The sequence below is a fragment of the Microtus ochrogaster genome, unplaced genomic scaffold (genome assembly GCF_000317375.1).
Source record: "Microtus ochrogaster isolate Prairie Vole_2 unplaced genomic scaffold, MicOch1.0 UNK70, whole genome shotgun sequence".
NCBI lineage: Eukaryota > Metazoa > Chordata > Mammalia > Rodentia > Cricetidae > Microtus > Microtus ochrogaster.
This window is the reverse complement of record NW_004949168.1, coordinates 1196672-1216785: the sequence shown is the minus strand read 5'-3', so window position 1 is coordinate 1216785 and position 20114 is coordinate 1196672. Positions and strand designations below refer to the sequence as shown.

The window sequence follows — 20114 nt, the reverse complement described above, 5'->3', positions numbered from 1 at the left end:
CAGGGAACCCTGATTGCTCTTTGAGCTGATGAGGGAGGGGGACTTGATCAGGGGAGGGGGATGGAAATGGGAGGCGGTGGCGGGGAGGAGGCCGAAATACTTAATAAATAAATAAATTAAAAAAAAAAACAGATGATATACTAAATGCTCAAGCTAGCCTGACTCTATTTCCATTGTTTGCTAGGTCACAGGCATCTTAGTCATTACTCCAACGCATCAACAAATCTTAAACAGACTTTAGAGTTAAAATTAAAAAATATGTATTTGATAAGTCATTTAATAGTCAATTCATAAAATAAAAGGCAATCATCACAACACCTGTGTTTATCAGTGTCTACTAAACTAATAGTTTTATTTAACAGAAAATATTTACCAGGTATAGAGAAATTGCAAGTAGTTTGGTAATTAAAAAGACAGAAAAGCTCATCTTACTTTTCCAGTCTAAGAATAGAAAAAGAAAAAAAAAAAGGCAAAACTGAATTAGCTGTATAAAATAACCTAACACTTTAAGGGGATAAAAATCACATAAAATGGAAAACTCTAATCAGTCAGCAGGGCATATTTAGCTCTCTTAAGTAGCCATCTCTCATGTGCTTAATTCCTCCTCAACAAAGCAAATTTTACAATCCTCCTTTACTGAAGGAACAAGGAAGTTAAAGAGAGTCCTTGAAGTACATATTTTAAGATGTCATTATTTCAATTTTGGCATTCACTCCCCTCAAAGTATCAGATCACATAGGAAATAAGCTACTGATAGTTCAATGGAGGCTTTTCTTATACATCTTAAAAGATATATGATGACATTTTGTATTTAGAAAGTAAGAAAAGTCAGTATTTGGTACACATAGTATAGCAATTCTGCATCACTGGTTGACATTAATTGTCTTTAAGTCTCAAGAATTTTGATCATCAGAGAGCACTAACAGTCTTAAACAACAAAGGAATTAGTACAGGCACTGACTTTCATTTGCCATATATTTTTATTGCCAAGTTATTTTCTAATTAGCTTTAAAACTAATTAGAATAACTGGTATAACACGGACATAACCAAACCTGGTGCTCTCATTCATGTAATTTGGAGGTCATATTCCTTATTCATGAAAATCTAAATAAGTTAGGCGTAATGGTACACACAAAATCAAAAGTGTGGCAGCTAGAGATGGCTCAGTCAGTGAAGTACCTGTTTTGCAAGCATGAGGACCTGAGTTCAGATTGCTAACACCCACATAAAAAATAAACAAAATTAGGCATGGTAGCTATGTTTGTGACCTGGGTGGGTAAAGACAGGTGAATTCCTGGAGCTCATTAACTGGCCAGCCATTTTAACAAATCCGTAAAAAGACTGTCTGAAAAAAATGAGGTAGAAAGTGATTGAAGATGATATCTAACATCATCATTAGGCCTCCATAGGCACACATATGTACTTACACATACACACAAACATGTACTTACATATACACTACACAAAGGCACACACAAAAATTTTTATCTTAGAAAAAAATTTAAAGTCAAATATGTAACTAGTTCAAACTATCTTCTTTATAAAATAAACTTAACTAAAATTATTATTATTGACACATCTCTGAACATTAAGCACAGTAATTAATTTTCACTATCAGTTTGCTTGCACTGATAGTTAGTTACCTAAGATACACACCTCTGAGCATCTCTGTGAAGGTGCTTTCAGACTGGTTTAACTGAAAAAGACCCACTTTGAATGTGGTCCCGTACATTAGGATCATGGACTGCATAAAAAGGAAAAAGGAAGCAAATAGCACACTCTCCAACAGTGCGATTTGTGGACTCACCCTCTTGTCATAGCGAGAGCTAGGTTTCCTGCTAAGCCTTGTCCTCCATGATGGACTTAAGCTGTGAACTAAAATACTTCCTTTGCTAAAGCTGCTACCAGGAACTTTGTTACAGCAGTAAGAAAAACCATGTGGCCACTATACTGCCTATCTGTCTAGGATAGGCTTGACATTTTTTTTTTTTTTTTTTTGGTTTTTCGAGACAGGGTTTCTCTGTGGCTTTGGCGCCTGTCCTGGAACTAGCTCTGTAGACCAGGCTGGTCTCGAACTCACAGAGATCTGCCTGCCTCTGCCTCCCGAGTGCTGGGATTAAAGGCGTGCGCCACCATCGCCCGGCTGGCTTGACAGTTCTTTATGTGTGTGAATTTCAGAGTATTTTAACAGGCATATCATTTGCTACTTGTAAAATCTCTATAGCAATGTAATACTCCCATTATCCAGACAACACCTCACATTACCTAGGCCTAGATATTAATAGTTATAAAAACCAGCGAAACTGAAAATAAAGATTCAGGCTACACTAAACTTAGCAATTAAGTCTGAATATTTATTATTTTCATGTGGTAAAAGTCTCAAGCTTGAACCACGGAGACTGGATTTATATCATACTCTTTAGAAATGTTTTTCAGAGTTTTCTCCAGCAGTGTTCTCCTAGTCAGGCATAATAAGAACGCCCTATGTGTGGCTGAAAACTTTAAAAAAAAACAAAAAACCCAAACTAGAAAACTACTTAATTTTATAAGTCCAAAGCTTAATTGGAATTTCCGTCATTTGGTAGGGTGGAATACAAATGTGTTGTTTTCTTTAAGGTGTTGAGGTGTGTGTGTGTGTGTGTGTGTGTGTGGTTTTAATTCTAAAAAGAGAGAGCAACTTAAAATTCTCTTGTTAGTCTGTTATAGTGGCAAAACTGTACTAAAATGTTATTACAGAAAACGAAGAAAATTTTGATTTTTTTCTATATGAAAATTTCTGATATGTATTATTCAAGTTCTGTCTTAAAATATAAACACTTTAAATTTTAAAAAGAATAAACCAAAGATAAAACCTAAACAAAACAATAAAGCACTTTAAACAAAAAGGACAGCAAAGCATTGACATGGTGAATTCACAGAGCAAACATGAACTTCAACAGTCACTAAAAGCCTCAAGCGAGAAAACCCACCCACCCTGAAGGCTACAAACTGACAAGCTTTTTCTGGCTGTCCACTGGCAAATGGAGAAACCTTTTATTCTTTTCAAAATGTCCTCAACTTAAATTGGATGCAAATAAGCCAGGTGTGGTCCTAACAACTGTAACCCTGTTAGCCCCTGCTGAGTTTCCATAGCAACGGACACAGCTGGTAATGGTAAGGAGGTTGTACTGACCTCAGACTGGTTTTTAAAGTTTCAATTGTCCAATTAACAATTAGGTATCTTAATAAAAAATAAATACAAAATTATTTTTAAAAACCTATCTTTGCTTGAAATATCAAAGAAACAAGGCGAAAGTGACTTTCAGTTTAACAGCAGGGACTAGTGAGTCTATAACTAGTGTGTACCATTTTCTCTAATTAATGTGCTATGGCTGGGTTTTGGCCTTATTAAAATGTTTGCGATCAAGAAAGTAGTAGCTGAACCAGCACTATCATCAGCACCATCTGGGAACTTAGAAATATAGTAGTCTTGGGTCCTACACCAGATCTACAAAATCAGAAACTCTAAGGGTGAGAGTTCCAGAAATGTGGCTTAACAAGTTCTCTAGAAGATTCTGACACACACCACAGACAGTGTGAGTGAGCATCACGGATTTACAACAAACTTTCAGAGCAGACATATAGATGAAATAAACACAATAGTTTAGTTTATTCTACTTCCTGAAACCTGTGTGCTAGTAAGAGTAAAATGTAAAGAACTCACTACCCTCCTGAAATGAGTCTGTTGGCTAGTATCCTCGTCTTAAGACTATGAAGAGTACCAGTGGTTGAGCATGCCTACTTCTATACATGCCAAATTATCAAGGGATCGATATCACAAAAGTCTATGATTAGTCAAGGAAAGAAGAGTCTTTTGAATACAGGAAACTCCAGTCACTGCCATTCATAATCATCTAGCTCTTCACACAAAGGACAAGAAAACTCAACTATCTTTTTATAAGAACAAATTTTCCAAGACAGAAAACACATATATAGGGATGAGTATGAAATCTGAGCAACAAACTTCAATATCCTTCACTACTAAATTCTTTAAAAACATACTACAAAATATTTCTTTACATGTTTCCAATGGGCAGCACTTCAAAGAACAGCTAGGCTATAGTAGCATTAAAGCGATCACTGACATACTGAGATAGTTAATGGAGAAACTCAAACCTACCAAATGCTGTTAAAAATGATGAATCAACCAAAACTGTGCTGACTAGTTTTTGATCAACTTGACACAAGCTAGAGTCATCTGAAGGAGGAAACCTCAATTGAGAAAATGCCTCCATAAGATCCAGCGGAAGGTCATTTTCTTAATTAGTAATTCATGGGTGGGGACGACCCAGCCCATTGAGGAAATGCTTTCGGTACTATCTCACGAAATGTACTTTTAAATGTATGTAGCTCAATAGTAGAACACTTGCTTAGTATACAGGCCTTGGGTTCAACCCAAGTATGGCAATAAACTAAAATGAACTAAGTATATCTCAAGATTGGACACAACTAATAAGAAATCAAACAAAACAAAACAAACTAGAAAGACAGACATTCAAAGGAAGTGTTTATCACCAGGATTATCTTGAGATCTGTTTATAATTAAAATGAAGAAATTTACTTAAGTCATATATGCATGCATACTTTATTTTACCTTATTTACATTCTGACTGTTGTTTCCTCTCCCTTCTTTCCTCCTAGTCCCTCTCCCACACCTCCCCTCTGTCCCCGCCCCCATCCACTCCCCTTTCATTTCTGTCCAGAAAAGGGCAGAGTTCCCAAGGATACCAGCCAAACATGGCACACTGAGTGCATGCATTTTGTTTGAGGGAGCATGTCACTGTGGATGGAACCTAGTGTCTCACACACTATGTAGGTGGTCTCCCACTGAGCTACACACATCTAGCCTCAAAACAGGTGACTTTATATATAAGAAAGAAAAAAAATACAGTATTTCCTTTCTTCTGCTTGTCACACCGTTTTGTAAAACTGGGTAGTTGTACCAGAGGGGTGTCTTACTTAAATATTCACGGAATGTTTTTACCTAAGGAATGATTCAACTGAGCTCTACTCTTAATGTACTTCAGCACTTACTCCACTCCTGTGGGAAAAGAACTGCAAAAGAATGAATCCTACCTGGGTTATCACTGCCTTAAGACAGCTATAAAGAATTAATAGGAACCGGAATCCCAGGCTCTTTTTCCTACCTCTATGTGTTAGGTGTCAATGGTCTTCAGTCTAACACCCGCCCACTGAGCCACTTCAGCCTGATTGTGTGCCAATGGTCTTGACTATGTGCTATCGCCACAGTCCTATAGTTCTGTTTCTGAAAAACATTATTAGCATACAAAATATTAAGTTTCATTATGGTATGTATATTCTAACACAGTGTGTTTTGTTTCTCTTCCCCACCTCTTCTCTCTCGTCTCTTTTTTCTGCAGCCTCCCACTCCCAGCAGCTTCCTTCCCACTTGCTGCCATGTCACTTGTGTCCTATTCCCTTTCCTCAGCACTTCTCCTTCCCTTATTGCCTCTTATCTAGTTTCACGGCTTAAGACCACTCTCACATTCTCTTATTTACATACAAACATTCAAAGTTAAGAACTTCATACATGACAGAACACGGGATTTTTGTCTGTGTCTGAATTGCCTCATTTAATATACTACTTTTCATATCTAACAGTGTTTATGCAATTTCATTTTGCTTTACAGCTGAGTAGAATTCTACTACGTATACACCACATTTTCATTATCTACCTGCTGGTAGAGCATTTCTATTTTTTCTTAAAGGAACACATGAAATGTTTGTAAATTTCTATTTAGTGATTAAAAGATTTTTTTTTTAGCTAAACTGTTAAGTTTAGCTTAGTACATTTGGTTGGCTTCCAATTATCTGACCAAATATCTTTACCTTAATAATGAAATCTATGTAGTTAAAAGAGTAAAATCCTATGCAATCAATTCTGTAACTTTGACACAAACTATCAAAAGAAGTGTTCTGGTTCAGATAACAAAGACTTTAGACAAACCAGTCAAGATGCAAAAGCTTGGTTTAATAAAGAACTTCAAGAAAGATTAAAAAACAGAAAATATTAGTCAAGGAAAATTTTGGTTTTAAGCTTAAAGACTTGTTAACATATGAAAGTCCTGTAATCAAAAGGCAATGGGTAAATACTGGAAGATTTTCCAAATGAAAGGCTAGGTTGCTCAGAAATAATGCTAACCATATATCTACCCTCACTATCACTTTACATGAATTAAAAAAGAATAGTTGAGTAAACTTCCAAAATGCTGCCCTTAATGAGTTTCAACCAATAATCTTCCAGCACCATAAATCCTGTCAACCTGATGTCATATTACACATCAATTAAGCAAAATTGCCTACTTATGTTTGCTTTCAAACAAAATAAACATTGTAAAGCAGCCACATAAATGCTTTCTGAATTACCTTTTGTAGAGAAGGGCAGCCCCAGAACATCTCTCCTACATAGGCTCTTCTTACTTCATATTCAAACTCACTCATTCTGCAATTACAACAAAAATTCACAATGACCCTTAAAGGGATCCCTGGTCTCCTTAAGAGGGGGGGGAGAAGCCTTCTACATGCATCACAGTATACTACCTATGGTGATACCAAGGAACAGACTCCATAGTATATTAAGAGAACTAGTCTATTATAATTATGGCTTCTCAAGTCATTTTCATACTAGCATGGCAGAAATTTCAACAGCTTTTCAGTGCTCCAGAGTAAATCTGAGATAACAATTGCCAATAACTCTCGAAATGGAAATTGGGAATAAAAATTCCATTGAAAAAGTACATACACACACTAATGGTTCAACAAGAAATAAAAATGTTTTCATACATTTTTAAAGAATTCATTGTGTAGAAACCTATGAATAATTAGCTATTCAATAAAGTACAGTTTATTCTAAAGAAATGGATGTTTAAACTCTATAATATGGCCTGGGGCTACAGGTATTGATTTTATATTATCTTCTATATCTAAAACATTACGATTATTTGGTATTATCTTTTGTCTCCATATGTAAAAAGAGTGGTGTATTTCAGCTAAAGTTCACAATTACTTCATGCTTTTACAATACAGTGGTATCACAAAAATTTCCAAATAGGAATAGACCATACAATGCAGCCAACAAATCAAGTATCTGGGATCAAATGTTTTAATGTGGGTTGTGTTCCCCTGGCCAAATATATAATAAAGATTAGCATTGTAAATTACAACCCTTGAGCTGGGGAAGATAAGCATTAAGTTGTGAAAAGCTGTTAGGGTTTATATATATCATTAGAAAGTAAAAATCCAGCCGGGGCAGTAGTGGTACATGTCTTTAATCTCAGCACTTGGGGAGGCTGAGATAAGCGGATCTCTGTGAGCCAGAAGCCAGTCTGGTCTACAGAGTTAGTTCCAGGAAGGCCAGTGCTGTCACATAGAGAAATCCTGCCTTGAAAAAACTAATAAATAAATATAAAATTCCTCATCACTTTTATATATATCTTCTCAACACCCCCAGTACCATAGGAAAACATGCCACACTCATTCACAGATACCCAATGGCCTTTGTGATTTCTGTTCATTAAGGTGAGGAGCAGCAATTTGGGTTCTGGCTATCCCAGTCTCTCTCTGTGTTTCGCCCCCTCAGACTTTCTCTTATTATTTACTCTTTTAAACAAACCAACCAACAAACAGTACCCACTCATTTCACCTAATTCTGTTTTCTCTGCATATTCATGACTTTAAAATTTGTACACTTGTTTGGTTTATGGTTTTCACCACCAGAAAGAAAACGTCCTGAGCACAGGACATTAGCAGTCTTATTTACTACAGCAATTTCCCATGTGTAGTAGAACCTGAGGCTCGAAAACATTTGTAGATGAATGAAAAAATGGTTCTAAGAAAGTCAGCAAATATTAAATCAAGCATATTAGACTTAATTCCATAATTAAAGGTTTTTTGTAATTTTTTAAAAATGACCTTATTTATTTCATGTGTATGAGTGCTCTACTGCATGTACATCTTTATGCCAGAAGAGGGCATCAGATCCCACATGGTTTTGAGCCACTACGTGGTTGCTGGAAATTGAACTCAGGACCTCTGAAAGAGCTTAACAACTGAACCATCTCTATAGTCCCTAAAGGTTTGTTTTAAAAGATTAGAATATGAGCAGAACACTCATTGTTGGTTTTGAGTAAAGGCAGCTAATAAAATCCTATATATTGTTTTCACAGAATGTCTGGGCTCAACAATTACAAATGAACAAACAGAATACATTCTAGCAATTTCTCTATAAAGGGCATTATGTACCTCCAGTGATACCCTTGGCCATATAAAGAATATCAAGCTCCATTTTGTTATGTCTGTGCTTCTCCAGGATTAGCACATATTCTTAAAAACAAACTTAGATCTGTCTTCTAATGAGTGTGTGTGGAAGCAGAGAATATTGTCACTAGTAAATTCAAATTTAAATCTATAACACTAGTACTAATCTGATTAATTTCCCAATATCTACCACTAATTTCCTTTTCAAATCTATTCTCCATTGAAATATAAATTTAGTACCATTTTTTTCTTGTTTAAAAATGATATACACATTAGAGTACTACGCTGCAGTAAAAAACAATGACTTCTCGAATTTTGCATGCAAATGGATGGAAATAGAAAACACTATACTGAGTGAGGTAACCCAGACCCAAAAAGATGAACATGGGATGTACTCACTCATAATTGGTTTCTAGCCATAAATAAGGGTCACGGAGTCTACAACTGGCGAACCTAAAGAAGCTAAGTAAGAAGGTGAACCCAAAGAAAAACATATAGTTATCCTTTTGGCTATGAACCTTCACCTGGTGATGGATGGAGATAGAGACAGAGAACCACACTGGAGTACTGGACTGAGCTCTCAAGGTCCCAGTGAGGAGCAGAAGGAGGGAGAACCTGAGCAAAGAAGTCGGGACCACGAGGGGTGCACCCACCCACTGAGACAGTGGATCTGATCTACTGGGAGCTCACCAGGGCCAGCTGGACTGTGACTGAAAAAGCACGGGATGAAACTGGACTCTCTGAACATGGCGAACAATGAGGGCTGATGAGAAGCCAAGGACAATGGCAAGGGGTTTTGATCCTACTTAATTTTCTGGCTTTGTGGGCGCCTAGCCAGTTTGGATGTTCACCTTCCAAGATATGGACGGAGGGGGGAGGACCTAAGACTTACCACAGGGCAGGGCACCCTGACTGCTCTTTGGACTGGAGAGGGAGGGGGAGAAGGGTGGGAGGAGGGGGAGAAGGGTGGGAAGAGGGGGAGGGAGGTGGGAGGCTGGGAGGAGGCGGAAACTTGTTTTTTTTTTCCTTTTCTATAAAAAAAAAAAAAAAATGATTTCTCTGCCAAATCTTCCAGGTCATTTTTGCAACTTGTTCTGTGCCCATGTGCCAATCCCCCTTGAGAAGTATTTTTAATGTTAATTTAAATAGTAAATTACATACTTAGAATAATCTGAAGTTCACAGGGAAAGAAATCTACTTCTATTGCCAGTTGTTTTGCTCTAATTTTCTGATGCAAATTTGATCACATCACAGTTACATTTTTAATAATTCATTTGATGGATATAGAAAGTCACACTGCAGGAAGCTTACACTTGGTTACTCCGGTTCCTCCCTTCATCTAGTCTGGGGGGGGGCGGTAATCCATATTCATGACTTCCTGCAACTGTCCTGCTCCTCCCTTTGCTCCACTTGGTTCCTGTTATCAGAAACTCTGTAAATATTCATATTCTATCTCAACCTTCTACATCTAGTTCTACCGCCACTTCTTACAGAAACCTGAACAACCTTAATCAACTCTTGAAACTCTCTGAAACCCTATCACAATGTCTTATCCAAAGACAAAACTCAACAGCAACCAAATGTATGAACACTTGCCAAGGGTACTAGAAAATAAAATAAATCTTCTAAGGGCAATGAGGCTTAAATTGTGATATCTTCCCCCTTATTCTAAGTTTTTGTGACTCTAGAGCTTTTATTAAGCTGGGTGGCGATGGATTGGTGTAGACGGTCCTTCTGTATTTGTGTTGCTTCCATTGGTTAATCAATAAAGAAACTGCTTGGCCTGATAGGGCAGAACTTAGATAGGCGGGGAAGACAGAACGAAATGCTGGGAGGAAGAAGGGCAGAGTTGAGACACCATGGTTCTCCTGCCCTAGACGGATGCTGGTTAGACTCATGCGGGTAAGCCACAGTCAAGTGGCGATATATGTTAATGGAGATGGGTTAAACGAATATGTGAGAGTTAGCCAATAAGAGGCTAGAAATAATGGGCTAGGTAGTGATTTAATTAATACAATTTCTGTGTGATTATTTCGGGTGTAAGCTAGCGGGATGATCAGGACAAACAAGGGGCCCTGCTCCGTACTACAGTGGCTCACGCCTTTATTTAATCCCACCACTCAGCTAAAGTACACTGCTGTTGTTTAGTTTTTAATATAAAACATTTATTTAACATTGGTTGGGAAAAACACTGTGCTGGACAGGCTTAACTATTCCCCTTCTATTACTAACAAAATCCTATAAAGAAGTCATTCATTGTTTTACAATTGAGAAAAAGATATTCTGGCAGATTATCTTAATAAAGATGCTGTACACAAGCAACAGCAGAATATAGATACACCACCTTTAACTTAAAACTATTACTTTTATACCAATATCAAAGTGCCAGATTATTAAAATAGTTTAATTTCCACATCTAAATAAAGAAAAATACGTGAGCATGAATTGAGTATAAGACAGACAAAAAGCCTATTGTTACTGACAATCTTCATAAGGTGTGTTCTTTCCTATTCTGTCTCCAGACCAGAAGAGGTGCAGACTGCCTACAGGTGACGCTCTAGGGTCTATCTCAAGTAAGCAAGCAAACAAACAAACAAACAAAGAGCAGAAGCCAGAGCACTAAGCTGTCTCTCATTCAACTAAAAACTCCAACCATTTTTAAATAAACAACCAATCTATGAAATGAGAGCTGCTTTAAACACTTCATGGACCTCTTCAGATTAGGAATATCCAACCTAATTTCCAATTAATACTAGTTTGGAGATGTATACAATTTTTTAAAACAGGTAGGTAATTAAAATCATTAATCGTGGAAATAAAAAATAAAAATTATCCCTAAATTTAAAATAGGAGAGAGGGCAAATAGGAATAAATACTCAAGAATCTGGTTTGAATTTGCTGTAACTGAGATTTCACTATCTCCCAAAATCTACACAGCAGAATGTATGAAAGCGGTTAAAAGCATTTATTGATGTTTATTATAAAGACAAATACAATTAATCACTAAAGCTGTTCTTATTGCTTATTAAATAGCAGTGAGGCCTCTCTCTTCATAAAATAAGGGATGGAAGAATACTTCATTAAAACATAGAAAAAGGCTGAAGAAGTGGCTCAGTGGTTAAGAGCAGATGCTGCTCAGTCTTAAGGACCCAACACCCACACAACGAGCCCAATGCTCCACAAAAGCCTGTTACTCTAGCTCTGAGGATTCCAGCACCTTCTTTTGGCCCTTGCAAATACACTTATGCACATGGATGTGCCCGCATGCACGTGCAAACACAAACACACACACACACACACACACACACACACACACACACACACACACTAAACAAAATCTTTAAATATAGAACACTGGGGAACCAAAAAGATAGCTCAGACAGTGGTTCAAAGCACTGGCTGCTCTTCTAGAGGACCTGAATTCAATTCCCAGCACCTCCTTGGTGTGGTTTCTAACTATCTGTAATTCAAAATCCAAGAGATCTGACACTCTCTTCTGGCTTCCAGTGGCATCAGACACACAAATGATACACAGATATACATGCATGCAAAAAACCCATACACATTAAATTGAAAAAAAATACACAATATTTTTTTTTACTTGCTGATCTTAAATATAGAACAGTGAACTAGAAAGATGGTACAATACTGAGCTTGTCATAAAAGCATGAAGACCTGAGTTCATGTCCCAGAACCCACGTAAAACTGATGCAAGGTAATGTGTGTCTGTACTCTAAATATTCCTAAAGCAAGATGGGAGGTAGAGATAAGAGCATTCCTAGAAGTTCATAGGTTATCTAGTTTGGAATACAAACCAGTGAACAAGGTGAAAGGTGAGAACTAAGGCTAAGGCTGTCCTCTGGCCTCCACAACTGCGCCACGGCACACCCCCACACACAATTTAAAAAAGAGAGCCCTGAACCTTGAAGTTATGGAACACAACTAGCAAGCTAGTGTCTTCTATTATGTTGACAACTAGGAAACTATGAATCTGAGCATCATTCTTGAGTCTAACTTTTTAAACACAGCAAAATGATACAGGACCCAAAAACATTCTGAACCCAATTTGCCAAATGAGGAAGTTATTCTGGACTCTACTGGTTTTGCTACTTCTACAATGTTACTACCATTTTACTGGTCTACAAGAGCTAGTTCCAGGGCAGGCTACAAAGCTACAGAGAAACCCTGTCTCAAAAAAATTAAAGGCATGGGCCACCACTTTTTTTTTTATATAAATAACCCACCAATATTCACAACTGTGGACTTTCTTCTCTCGTCAGTAATATCCACAATCTTTCTTTTCTGATTCCAGCTCTCATGTAACAACTATTTTTTATCCTAACATTCATTGGCAAACTGCCATGCTATAACATCATCAACATTCCCAGAAGCTAGCATTTTCTGAGAAATAATTACATATAGCAATAATTATTTTAGGCCTTGTGAACCTATAATCTGTCACATACTAACCTTGCCCCTTCTTTAACTTTAAAAATATAAAAAAACTAAAGTTGGTCCTGGTGAATCAGGTGTATAATCCCAGCACTTGAGAGATTGAAGCCTTTCTGATCAACATAGTGAGATGTGTGTCAGCCTTGGCCTCACCATGAAACCCTATCACAAAAAAATAAAATAAAACCCATTGCTAGCTCAGGGGTTTTATAAAAAATATATAAAAATGGTCAGTGTGGACTTAGTAAAATATCAATGACTTGTGATGTTGAATACATATGTTTTAGTAAAGTTTAAACAAAAATGATTCAGCTCCTCTTTTTAAAAACTGTTCAAAACACAGTGGAAGAGGGAATAAGTAAAACAGACATTCAATCCCACCTTTGTTTATAATGAATAAGGTTTGCACAAGACAAAAACTTATCCCAGGCACTATTCTAGGAGTATGACAGACATTAACTAGTTTCTTCTCACAAGAACAATCATGTAACTTCTTTTATTATTCCCATTTACATATGAAAACTGGAGAAAAGATACTGGATAAATTGAACAAGAACACCTAGTAGCAGAGTGTAACAATATCGTAGTTTTCTTAAGTCTCCACTAGAAGAAAGTCAAGAATATCTTAGTTTTCTGGTATCTATCTTTCTTTAATCAAATCAGTTTCCTAGCATGGTATACTGAAATTCAGAAGATTGCTATTAAGAATCTTATTGTAATATCTACTCTAAACAAATATTTTTTACAATTCTTTACCTCCGGGAGGAAGAAAAATAAATGCAGAACACATGGGAGATTATAGTAAAGCTGGCTACATTTAGCATCTAGTTTGCACTGCATGGGGAAAGACAATGCTGAGCAGGTAGAACTTCTAAAGCTTCTGTTTTAGGAACACACTTACGTATATTATGCTGAGCTAAACATGTTTGAGTTAAATTTGAACTCATCTTTGTTTATTGAAGAGTAGCTAAATGGCAATAATATAATGCAGGTTTCTATTAGTCACCTCTAATCGTACTCTGAATGTGACCACCATTTCTTGACCTTTAGCATTACAAAATAAGGAATTTCTCCTATATATTGTAGGATGTAACGTATCAACCGACTAAAAGTTATTAGTGACCTTCTTTTCTCCAACTATGGCCATTTCAAAAACCAAAGCCTCCTCCAAAAGCAGGCACCAGTATTCCTAACTACTCAGGAAGCTGAGACAGGAGGACTGGGACTTAGCCTGGGAGTTAGAAGTCAATCTCAGAAATTTGGGATTTCATCTGAAAAAAATAACAATGTCTCTAAAGCAGCAAATGCTGTTCTCAGTTCAGAGTACTGCTGTAGACACACCCACTGCTTAGCCTTCCCCAATGTTTTCCTTCCAGCTCGACTTATCCTCTCTAATTCCTAGAGTGTCCTTCCACATTGAGCACACAAATCTATGTAACAGGTATTTACTTTGTGTTTGTGTGCAAGTGTGTGAGCATGGGGGGAAGTGCACACACAAGCCAAAAGAAGACACCAGATCCCAGGAACAGGAGTGACAGCCCTTGTGAGAGGCCTCTCTTCTTACATGGCAGCTGGGATTCTCTAGTACTTAGGACTCAACAGTAAGTGCTCCTAACTGCTACTCTAGCTTGGCTTTATTATTTTTGACACCACAAATTTATAGCAAGCTTTCATACAAGATATTATATCAGGACAGTTCCTACTGTTTCTGGTTCTCACTAATCACTTTTTTTCACTCTGGACTGGCAGTCCAGCTACTAACCTCTCCTTCAGCCCCTCAATCGCATCATGCATTTGTTCTCTTTGTGACAGTTAGGCTATAATTCCCCCTACCAAGAACTCCACTTCTCTTTGCACTAAGTTCTATCCCTTATCATCTCTCAAGTTTTTCTTATTTGAATAAATAGAAAATCTAAATTATCAAGTATTTCCATTTTTATGTGGGTTGCAAGGGTGGGCCATTCCCCCAACCCTAATAAACATTTTATCAAGGAGAATAGAAATCTGTAAGAAAAAGAAATGGTTTTGTATAAATCTATTATTGGTAATGTCTAACAGCTCTTGTTTACAATCAAGGACAGAAGTCAGCTGCATTACACCTGTAAAACAAAGACTAGATTTCTTCATCAATACATCATTTTTTAAAAAGTGTGTTTTACCAGTTTTACATCATCACCTACCACCAAATACAATGGAAATATTCTACATGTTCATTAGACACTATCAGCCTTATGTATTCTGTACCATTGGGGAAGAGGAAAAAGAACACAGGACATCAACCTTGTTTCAACAGCACTGAATATCTTTAGTATGTAATGATGGATAACACTGACTGAACTTGACAGGATCCAGAGTGATCGAGGAGACAAGTCTGACTGGGTTTGTCTGAGAGGGATTTTCTAGATCAGGTGAACTTAAGTGTCCTTTAACTGTGGCAGCACTATTTCATAGGCTAGAATCCCAGACTGAATAAAAAGAAATGAGCTTAATGCCAGCATTCATTGCCCTCTGCTTCCTGGTTGTGGATCAATGTGAGCCAATGTCTCACACACTTGCTGCCATGACTTCCCTACCATGGACTATACTCTTCAAACAGTGAACCAAAACAAACCCTTCCTTCCATAAGTCACTTTTGTCGCAGTGTCATTAATTTACCTACCTAAATATAGTCAGGCATTCTTAAAGTCATCATTTTATTTGTAAAGTGCTTACTTACATCCGGCATTCCCAATTCCCACACTTGAGAGACTAGGCAGGAGAATTAAGAGTTTAAGGCCAGGCTAGGCTGTATACCAAGAGTACTCTCAGAAAAAAAAAAAAAAAAAAAGAGTATTTACTTAAAAAGGTATGTCCAAATATACACATATGTACCCAGGTGATTTAAAAATAAATCTACTGTCATAGAGAGATAAAGGGGGCAGTGGTGGCGCACACCTTTAATTCCAGTACTGGGAAGGCAGAGGCGTGCAAATCTCTGTGAGTTCAAGGCCAGTCTGGTCTACAAGAGCTAGTTCCAGGACAGACCCTAAAACTACAGAAAAACCCTGTCTAAAAAAAAAAAAAAAAAGAAGAAGAAGAAAAAAGAAAGATAAATGGAAGGATGGAGAAAAGCACCTAAAATTTATAAAAAGTCAAGTATATTATAGGCCCTCAAATGTTTGTTAAATTAAACTCCTATATCAGCCTAAATTCTTTTATGTAACAGGTAAAAACAGATGGAATGCAGCTCCCAGATGATCTGAATAGATATTTCCAGATCTGGAACTGTTTGGGTTTATCTGATTTTTAGTTTCAAAATTGCATCACATGACATTCATCTTTCAGGCCTACATGGATAATGCTATGTCCTTAAATTCCCTGAAAGCAAAATTCATAGACCAATGATTGATAGCCTGAGTACACAAAAAAGGTCAAGCTAGAGTTATTAAATCATCATTTATAAACCATGTGGAGGTACTGAGAACACAACAGTCTCATCCTTCTTCAGTTCTCAGCCACATCACAGAGAGAGACAGCAAACTAACAAATTCGATGAAGAAAAAGAACGACCATGGAATCCTGTACCAAGCAGTTTTTGTATGGAAACTGTCTTTGGGTTAAGATGTAAAGAATAAAAGAAGAAATGACTAGGCAAAGAGAGGTGGAAGGCCAAAGCAGGGTTATCCATAAGAATCTGGACACCGGCTTAAGTACAGAGAGGGGAGACAAGAGGTGAGGCTGAAGAAGTAGAATGGGACATATCGCCCAACTTGACTAATATATAATCCTAAGGGTGATTAAATTCATCCTTTCTTGATTGACATAAAACACAGCTGCTTCATTACAGACCACAAGTTACAGGAGGGTTACAGGTGCGCCTGTGGTGTTCCAGGAGAGTGATGATGGTTACTTACTCTACGATAAGAGAGGACGTGGATTGGGGAAGTTAAAGGGAGAGGTGTCTTTTCTTTGGGCATGAATAATGACATTCTTCACTAAAATACAGGACACAAGAAAATGTCAGGTAGCACCAGCAAACAGTAACTGAGGCCATGAACAGAATAAGTAGTCTGTAGAATGAAAAGGAAATGGAATCCTAGAATCAAGCCTTCATGCATCTAAGGACAGCAAAGGAAACAAAACAGAAGTTAGCAGGAAGATGAGAGAAAACAGAGGGCATGATTCCAGCTTCCAGGGAGGGAGTTTTAAAAAAGAGAGTGGTCAAGGGTCTCAAAGAAAGGTCTGGGTAAATAAATGTTCACTGTACTTTCTGAACTGGTGGTCACTCCCTCCAGCAAGACTGTACCAACTCCCAAACAGCATCAACTAAGTGTTCAAGTACTTGAGCCTATGGGGGACATTTCTCATTTAAACCACCACAGTAACTGAAAAGTTACTTACACATGCACAAAAGTTTTATATAGAATAATCCTTAAATCTGTGTAAAGTAGCCACTATGAAGTCAAAGAAATCACTACTTTATCACTCTTGTTACTGCCTGGATATGATAAGGGCTGAGAAAACCAAGCTATGAGAGAAGTCTCATTTTTCGTTAGTAGCAGGTCATTCACTCAGAATAAATCTGTTTAATCAATGGTTGTAGCTTTTGTTTTGCACACAAGAGATCATTCAATTATAAACAATGGTCGAGTCAGGCTTGGAAACTCAGGAAAGAAGGCAAGAAAATGAACACTTTACCTCTGTTAAAACTAATAACTTCTGCTCTATTTTTAAAAGTTTTTATTAGTGCTTGTGCAAGACACATATTTGTGAGTGGCCAGAAGGGGGTTTCAGGTATTCTAGAGCTGGAGTTACAGATGATGTGGATGCTGGAAACCAAACTCAGGTCATGTAAAGAGTAGCAGTTGTTCTTAACTGTCAAGGAAAAAAGAAAACACTCCAGCTTCTCATTCAGTATTTTAAATCTTTTTTATTGTCTGAAGCAGGTGAAGCTTAATTGAAAAAAAAAGAAGAGAAATGGACTTTAAGTTCCAATTTTTGTGCATACATTACTCCCTTCACTCAGGCAACTCAATAAATACTAACAGAAGTTATCCTAAGTTCTCATTCAGAATAGTACAAGAGCTCCCTGTTACTCCCAACAACTGCCACAATTCTGCTAAGCATGACAGGGAACAGACAGCATATACTGACTGGCCTTAAGACCAAGAGAAAGATAAGCCAGTGTTTCCAGTATAAGTTTAGAAAGTTATCATTTAGTACGCCTTTAAAAGTTATTTACTTATTGCGTGCGTGCACTAGGATCAGCATGTGCAGGTCAGAGGACAACCTACAGTTGTTGAATCTGCTCTACTACCATGTGGATTTTAGGAATCAAATTCGGTAGTCAGGCTTGACAGCAAACACCTTCACCCACTAAGTCATCTTGACAGTCCTCACATAAAATATCTTAAAATGCCTAATCTATAACTTTTGGAAATTCTAATACTTTTGTGAAAAACTAACTGCTCATCTCAATGTCCCTGCTCAAATGGAGCAAAATCTTTTCCAAATAGCAATTCTGATGTTCAAGTTTTATAACTTTTCCAAATGCTGATAAAGACGGAGCTACAAAGTTGTCAGTAGGCCTTGAACAGCAAATTAGACTGACTGCTAAAAACTGCTTGATTTTTCACAATTCAAATGAGAGAATCTAACTAAATACTAAATATTTTCCACCCTCAAGACACGTGTAAAAGCTCATACCTATAATCCGAGCACTGGGAGGCTAAGAGGTGTGTGCAGGGTATGTAGGAGTTCAAGGCCAGGGCTGGGCTATCTATGAAGAGTCTTATCTCTGAAGAAGAAAAAAAAGAAAAAAATACCTTCAACCAAGGGAGTATTTTCAAGAACAAAAATATATTATTGACACTCCAGGTATTGTGTTGAAATAATGAAATTATGGGAAAAGCATGTATTCCTGATGAGAAAATATAAAGGATTTCACTAATGGCCTAGAACTTCAAGTTTAAGAAAACATGCTATATTTCTATGACCAGCAAACTTGTGTAAAGAGTCAGGAAATAAATATAAAACTTAGGTTTTTATGAGCCACATATTCTCTGGCACAACTATTCCATACTATCACTACAGCTAAAGAGCCCCCAAAAATACCAAAGACAATACATACACAAATGGGTATTTCTGCGTCTTGATTCAAGTTTAATTATGTCTATTTTGATTAAAAATAATTTTAATATGCCATAAAATCTTGTTTCTTCTTATTTTTTACACAACTGAAAACATGAAACCAACCTTTGCCTCTGGGCCAAGCAAATATGGAGAGCACGTGAAACAGGGAGAGTATGCATCACAGAGAGTGTGGGAGACACAAGGAGCATGTCAGACTGGCAGAAGGAACACTGCCCACCTGTGTTTTCATCATGTTTGTAGAAATAAAAAATTGTTTTCCCTTCGACAGTTTCACTAATTTCTTTTTTCCATTCCCAGTTATACGTGTTTCAAGGAAACTTCCCTAAGTTCTCATTTCACTACACACCTCCTGTCCTTGTACATCTCTCTCCCTAGGGCACAGCTTGAATGCTTTTAAATCAAAATCGACCCATGTGAGAGAGGAAAAAGAAGCCACCCATCTCAACTTTTTATGAATCCTACCACCTTGAACTATGGTAAGGCTGCAAATCTTTTCATGCTCAATCTTTTAATAAATATAGGTTTGATCAATCTTATTATTCCCTTTCTCTTTCAACCATCATTTAATTCTATACAATGAGGCCCCTGTGAGGCCTTGGAAGCTAGGGAAAGAAGGTTTTAGTAACAAATATATTTTATGTTTAAAATTGCCAACAACTCTTCAAAAAGCTTCTATGAAAGCTCAAAAATAAAAGTTAATTCACTGCTCTATATTGCTTCTATCACCACTTTCTTAGTTATTCTTTTTTACTTTAAAATGTACTGTTTAGTTGATTTTTCTAATTCTGCTTACTAAGGTTATAACAGGAGAATGACATAAATGCTTTAAAAACTTAACATGCCTTTAAATTTAAGCTGTATGGCTCTATATTTAAAACAATATAAGTTCAGTTTAATTTATAGTATAATACATAAAATGTCAAAATCAATACTAACTCAGAAAGTTATACCAACAACTCTTGGGAGAGAGGAATCATTTATCTCATAACAGTAACTCTATGGGTGTGAACTGTGTGGATGTGTAGGCTCTCATGCTGAGGACTTTCAGATTAACAAAGAGAAACAGCAGGAATTTTAGTGACAAGCTGCTTGGTAGGGGGCAAAACTGTGTTCTTGAAATGTGATGGTAGGAAATGGAGTATGAAATACAAGAGTGAGATTTCACTCTCCATCTCTCAACGGCACACGCTTAAATGTCCCCATACCAAAACCA

General features: G+C 37.1%; 1 protein-coding gene across 5 annotated transcripts in view; it reads right to left on the bottom strand.

The window, feature by feature from the left end:
* Window positions 1-20114, bottom strand: part of Pou2f1 (POU class 2 homeobox 1) — a 144007-nt gene that overhangs the window by 84247 nt on the left and 39646 nt on the right. For 2 of the 5 annotated variants that reach the window (XM_026777533.1, XM_013354811.2), the window contains exons 1-2: window positions 6428-6500; window positions 5188-5306 (exon numbers count right to left, since the gene is read on the bottom strand). The exons of the other annotated variants lie outside the window; for them this stretch is intronic. The gene's annotated coding sequence lies outside the window, so the exon portion shown is untranslated. Of the gene's footprint in view, window positions 1-5187; window positions 5307-6427; window positions 6501-20114 lie in introns of those variants that run through there. 5 annotated transcript variants of the gene reach the window in all.